Source organism: Palaemon carinicauda, chromosome 3, assembly GCF_036898095.1.
Source record: "Palaemon carinicauda isolate YSFRI2023 chromosome 3, ASM3689809v2, whole genome shotgun sequence".
Lineage (NCBI taxonomy): Eukaryota > Metazoa > Arthropoda > Malacostraca > Decapoda > Palaemonidae > Palaemon > Palaemon carinicauda.
Window position 1 is genome coordinate 46,973,116 of NC_090727.1, and position 6,722 is coordinate 46,979,837.

General features: G+C 41.8%; 1 protein-coding gene across 12 annotated transcripts in view; it reads left to right on the forward strand.

The window, feature by feature from the left end:
- LOC137638270 (tyrosine-protein phosphatase 10D-like) overlaps positions 1–2,254 on the forward strand; it is a 372,144-nt gene extending 369,890 nt beyond the window's left edge. For 10 of the 12 annotated variants that reach the window (XM_068370340.1, XM_068370339.1, XM_068370336.1 and 7 more), the window contains one exon: positions 1–2,254. This exon is cut by the window's left edge and continues 675 nt beyond it. The gene's annotated coding sequence lies outside the window, so the exon portion shown is untranslated. The other 2 variants (XR_011043978.1, XR_011043979.1) reach the window with 2 other exon arrangements.
- The last annotated feature ends 4,468 nt before the right edge of the window (positions 2,255–6,722 follow it).

A 6,722-nucleotide genomic window follows, 5' to 3' on the forward strand; every position in this document is an offset into this window, starting at 1 on the left:
CAACACTAGTCTTATTCTACAGTATTTTGAAATGTTTCATAGCCTTTATAGAGCTTTAACTGCTTTACATTGTATTCCATTTTTGGGTCGTTTCTGTTAATATAATTTCCAGCTTAGGTTGCTGAAAAGCCTTAAATGTTTGTAGTAGTTTTGCTTTCTTTAGCTTTAAATATATTTATGATATTCTTTCTAATTTGTTTCAACATATTGATAAAGTTAGTTCCTTATATACACATAAGTTCAATGTAAATTAGCTCCAAACTGACTGTAGAGAGAGATTTTATTTTTCCCCGACTTTTGTCCATGTATTAGTTAGTCTATATGCCTGTCCTATTATGCCTACCTTGTCGATATAACTCTTCCACATAGAAGTAATTTGGATAAAATCTGGTGTTAAGGTAGATTATAACACATAGAATTTGTATAAGTGGAGTTTTTCATCAAGTTTGTCAGTCCATGTGATTTGTTATGTTTATTCTTGCATTGTTCAATCATATTCAATCAAACCTGTTTTTAAGGGCATAAATCATTTCCCAAGATGTGCAGGAGAGGATAACCTGCATTTGTCAACCCGTCAGTGTATCTGTTTGTTGTACATGACCGGGCATTTTAGTCCATCCTGACTTTGGAAAGCTGTTTGTCTGTCTGCCCACCATTGAATGTATCCCATTTAGCAACTATTCATACACTGTTTATAAGATTTCAGTCAGACTGGGTAAAATGGTAGATCATCTTGTATAAATTTGTATGATAGGACATTGTCCATATGTAACTCTTATCTTTACCTGTGTGTGAAGTTGTTGAAAAGTCCAATCAACTTTATCCTTAACTCTCACTGGCGTCCATCTTTCCAATTGATGTATCATTTAGTCCTGTTTTGGAAGATGATTGTAAACCCTGGCCGATGAGAGGCAGAGGTAAATTAGTAGTTGTGAATTTTGATACCTGTTAAGAAGAAATCTTTTAGTTTTCTTTATAATGATTTCATTGATATTACTTTGTGATTATTCATAGACTTTGTTTATTTAGAATTTTGGCTTGTATTTAGTAATACAAAATTGTATTTTGTGATGATTGTAATGAGATTTTTATATTTGTAATCATGTCTGCTAGAATAATTTTGTATTTGCGAAAATACGTTGGTAATGAACTCAAACTTTTTGATAGGCCGTAGGATTTGATATATGTATATTAAATTTATGTCTATTATGTTACAAGACTTATGAAAAAGGTTTGTCTTTTTCCATTGAATATTTGGGTAAAATAATAATACTGCAATTCGAAATCAACATCGTTTTATAGGACAAAGAATTTCTAGATATTTCGCATAACTGCTTCTACACCAGTCGTCTGACGGGCGTGAGTCCTACAGGAAGATTCGGGAGTGGGACCCTGGCGTGGCGGTCTGTTGCCTAGTGTTAATCCTGTACGCTCCCGAATTCTGTAGAGACAAAAGATCCCGATACATAGGACGGGGGACGAGTTAGAAGACTGACCACTACTCATGTGTGGATGCCCGGAAGTTTATATGTCATTAATACGATATAATATCTTCAAGAAGATATTATAGGTAGTATGTTGGCCAGGGCACCAGTCACTCGTTAACTTACTACTGCTAGAGAGTTATTGGGTCCTTTGACTGAACAGACATTACTACATTAGATCCTTCTCTCTGAATACGATTCATTTTGTCTTTGCCTACACATATACTATATAGTCTGACCTATTCTTTCTATATCTTCCTCTGTTCTAATACATCTGACAACACTGAAGTTAACAAACAATTCCTCTTTTCTCAAGGGTTAACTTCTGGAGTGTAATTGTCCAGTGGTTAATTTCCTCTTGGTAAGGGTAAAATGACTCTTTAGCTACGGTAAGCAGCTCATCTAGGAGAAGGACACTCCAAAATCAAACCATTGTTCTCTATTCCTGGATAGTATCATAGCCTCTGTAGCATGGCGTTCCATTGTCTTAGATTTCTCTTACTTTAGGATACACGAGGGATCGTGGTTCCTTCTTATTTTTTTTCCCTCTTTCTTTTAAGCATTTATATATGAGAGATCTGATTTAAAATTATTACTGTTCTTAAAATATTTGATCTTCATTGTTTATTACTTCTCTTTTGGTTTATTGGTTTCTTTTCCTCACTTGAATATTCTTCTCTGTTGGAGCCCTGGGGCTTACAGCATCCTGCTTTTCCAACTAGGGTTGCAGAAGACAGATTTTTATTTTATTCTTTATTGTATTAGTTGTTTGTAGAATCATGGAGAGAGAGAGAGAGAGAGAGAGAGAGAGAGAGAGAGAGAGAGAGAGAGAGAGAGAGAGAGAGAGAGAGAGAGAGAGAGAGAGAGAGAGAGAGAGAGAGTTAGTTAATATAATGATTGTTCGTAGTTTGAAAGACTATTGATATAATTGTGGATGTCTTGGGTAAATGCTTTTTTTCATTGACTGCAGCCAGAGTCAGTGTGTTTTGAAAGCTGGATTAGTTATCTAACTTTGTAATTATTTCCAATCAGCTTTGGAAGAGTTTTTTTTCTTTTTTACCAGTAAGTACAGTTTTATTTATCTTCTCTTGCGTGATTGTGAATAATAAACAGACTATAATTTAAGCTCCAATTACAGTGAAATAATATAGTTAACAAGGAGTGTCCGTAACTTTTTATTGCTTTTTTTTCTTTTTTTAATTATGATTTCCAGATTGTAATTGCTCCTTTGAGTTTTTTTTTTTTTTTTTTTTTTTTGACTTGATTGTTGCTGACCAGACAAATAAGTATTTAGATTCGATTGCTCCTTAGAATTAGATAATTGTTGTTCCGTTTGCTGCTGCTGCTGATGATGATGACATGCAGCACGAATTTAATCAATTGAGGCAGCTGTTGAAGACTTACAAGCAGTTATCATAGTGGAAGTCAGGCTTTGTTCAAGTAGATAAAGGAAGAAATAGAGACAAAAATCTGTTGCATTTTCTGTTGGATGCCCATTTCTTCCAAGACGATTTTCATTGTCTCCTGGTTGAACTTGACCTGTTCTCTACAAGGAAGTCGACCTTGCCCTTCGAGATCCCAAACTTTTTTTTCGCTGCTAGGGGGAGAAAATCATGAGATGTAGGTTGATCGTTATCGAGGATGAAGCGTAGACAGTCGACTTCTGACCCAGTTGGTATAAAACTGGGATCGGTGAGGAAACAGCTTCAGTTTAAATTCTAGAACTAGAGGGAACCAATTGCTTTTGGCCCATTTGGGGGCCACAACTGCAGCTGTTCCTCTGAAGGATCTAAGCTCGTCGAGGACTTTTAGCAGGAGATTGGTTGGTGGAAACAGTTAATTCCAATTCCCTCTGTTCCAGTCGAGAGACATGGCGTCTATTCCTTCTGCTTGAGGGTCCTCGTAAGGGGCTACATAACGAGGTAGTTTATTGTTGTCCCCCGTTGCGAAGAGGTCGATCTGCAGTTCAGGGATTTTTTCCGAAATTTAGGAGAATGAGTCTGCGTCTAGGGACCATTCTGTCTCTATTGGCTTTCGCCTGGATAGAGCATCCGTCGTCCCATTACGCAACCCTTGAAGGTGAACTGCTGATAAATGACATCTTCTCTTCCTTGCTAGGCGGAGGATGGCTAATATCACGTGATTGATGTGAGGTGATCTCGAGCCTTGTCGATTTAGACATTTTACTATCACCACATTGTCCAGGACCAGTCTGATTTGGACTGCTCTGCGAGGGGATAGTCTCTTCAACGTCAAGATGTTGATGTGGAAAGTTTTGAACTAGTGTGACCAATATCCTTGCACTTTTATTTTTTGCCAATGGCCTCCCCATCCTTCCAGGGAGGCATCCGTGTGTATCACCACTGATGTTTGTGGTGGTTGTAAGAGAATTGTCCATGGTTGGCTCATATTTGTAGACCACGACCTTCATAGCGCGCGTAATTGGGTCGGGATCAACCTTTGTTTATCTCTTCGAGCATTTGATGCGTATCTTCTCCAGACTCCTGACGCATCCTGTAGCTGTGCTTTTAGCACTGGATCTGCCACTACTGCGAACTGGAGAGAGTCCAATACTCTTTCCTGTTGGAATCTTGGAATCCTCTTGTGTTGGATTAGTCTTTTGACAAATGCCGCTATCTCTCTCCTCTTCTTTAAAGGAATGTAGAGGTGGTGTGACTTCAAGTTCCAATGGATTCCTAACCATTGAAACTTCTGAGCTCGAGAAAGGTGAGACTTCTTGCGATTGATCTTGAAGCCGAGCTGCTCCAGGAACTGGATCACCTTTCCGGTCGCTTGCAGACAAGTAGTCTTGGATGATGCCCGCACCAGCTAATCATCCAGGTATGCTACTACCTCTACTCCTTAGGAGCGTAGTTCCTAGACGATTGTGTCCGCTAGCTTTGTGAATACCCTTGGGGCTATGTTTAGTCCAAAGGGCATGGCTATGAAGACATATTTTGCCTTTTGTAGCCTGAATCCTAGGTAGGAGGAGAGGGGGCGACTGACTGGTAGGTGCCAGTAAGCATCTGCCATGTCTATTGAGATTCTGTACGCCCCTTTGGGTAGAAGGGTCCTTATGTGTTGCAAGGTAAGCATCCGGAACTTGTTGTTCTCGATGAACTTGTTGAGTGGAGACAAGTCTAGGATGACTCTGGGTTTGTCCGAATCTTTCTTGGGAACACAAAATTTGATGGACTTCTCTTTTCTTATTACCTTCTTGTTCAAGAGTGCTGAGGTATATTCTTCCAGCAAGGAGGTTGAGTGTCGGAAGAATTCTGGAAAAGTGGGGTGGATTCTTTTTCCATTTCCAACCAAGTCTAGTCGTGATTTGGCTGTGGACTCAGGGATCGAAGGTCCAACCATCCCGAAAGTGGAAAAGTCTGCCTCCTTCCTTCCTGGAACCTCTCATTGTTTAGAGGCTCCTGAGGAATTGTTTCCATGACCGCGTCCTCCTCCACCCTTTGGGGGGTTTCCGGAGGATCCTCTTTTTGGGCCCTTACCTTTGTAGGGCCGAAAGGTAGTTTAGTGCCTTTCAAAGCCTGGAGTAACCAGAGGTGACTGGGCTACCAGCTGTTGAGGGACCATCTGGAAGGTGGTTTGCGGCTAGGCTACCATTTGAGGCACCGTGATCATTGTCAAGGTCGAAAGTTGTGCAGGTCTAATGAAGATTTCCTCTTTGAGGACATGCACCACTTTTGGAGAAGGTTCCTATCCTCCGTGGTCGATTTGGCAATGACTTCTTGGACCACTTCTTGTGGGAAAAGGTTATTGCCCCGGATACATGATGAAATCAGTTTTCTGGGTTTTTGTTTCACCGTTGCTGCGGCCAACACATGCTCTCTATAGGTCCTTTTTGACCTCACAAAAGCATAGAAGTCATTCACAAAGGTACCCATGTGAGACTTGGCTAGGATCATATACATGTCTGGGGCGTTATTTAAGGCCTGCACACATTTCGAAGCAGTTCTGATGAGACAGGGAGGCAGCAAGTCTTTCTTTTGTCTCCTGTTCCCTTCTCAAAAGACGGTCTGGCAAATTTGGAAGGTTCTCATTAAACTGCTGGCCTGCTGTCTCCAGACCCAACTTCGAGACGGAGAAGGTTAGATGTACCTCTTTCCACTTCTCCTCGCAGGTGGGTATAGATACAGATACTGCTTTGTATTCCTCTAGAATTGGGCAGGGTTTGCCCTCTTCGACTGCTCTCATGACTCAGTCTAGGGCTTTCCCTGAAAGGTTGAAGGCTCTGCAGAAAGGAGCAATGAAGGTTAGGTGGTTCTTGATCAATGCTGAGACTTTGGAGTTGGTATATCTGGCTTCTTTCAGGGTCTTGGTAAGGATGGCTTGTGCCTTGTCATGTTCGAAGACAATGACTTCCTTTGGTATAGTCTTCTCGCGGGATGCAGGGTCATCTTGCAGTCTCACATAGCAATATGGGTAAGCTAAAAAGCTGTGCCAGAATTGAAGATCTTCAAGGGGTTTGGCCCCCAACTTCTCGGAGATATAAAGATTCCCATTCATCATGGGCATGAGCTCCATATACCTCCAGGGGTTGGTTTTGGAGCAGTGAGGGAGGTCAGATACTCTAAGGGGATTATCAGACCCCCTGGAAGCGCCAGGGCGTTTCCCTTCCTGTACCTCCCCCTTCATCTCTTTGAGATATTCCTTATTCTGCTCTTGTTCCTTCCGTAACAGAGTCAATATCTGCTGGATCGACTCTAGGAGCGCTTCGCTCCTGCCGACCTTTATAGCCAGTTGGGGAGTTTGGGCTGAAGAGGTTGACAGCATAGGTTGATATGTCGACACAGTGAACTGAGGGTCCTCAGTCACCGTCGAAATGGATCCTTCTTCCTTCGTGGGACGGTTGAACCACTTCTTCTTCAAGGCCTTTTTGCAGTAGGTCCTGTTTGGTGTCAGTGGACACCGACATCCGTTCTTGGTGGATGTCCAATCCTTGCTCTGCCTAGTTCATATCCGCGTCCACTGTCCGTTGGATAAAGGGAGGCTGGACCTGTACCTGAGGCACAACCGTACTGGATTGAGCCATAAGGAACAGAAACACTTTAGAGATTCGTTAGAGATTCATTAGGTAGGTAAGGTCCCGGAGAGTTCTTCTGGAACCCTCTCACTCACCTTCGAAAGGTTTCCCTTGTTGTATCCCTTGACTCCGTGTTATCAGGGAAATCTTCTCCAAAGCCGTCGGTCAGCAATGTCGAGCAGTTGGAGCAACCCTCCGTGTCC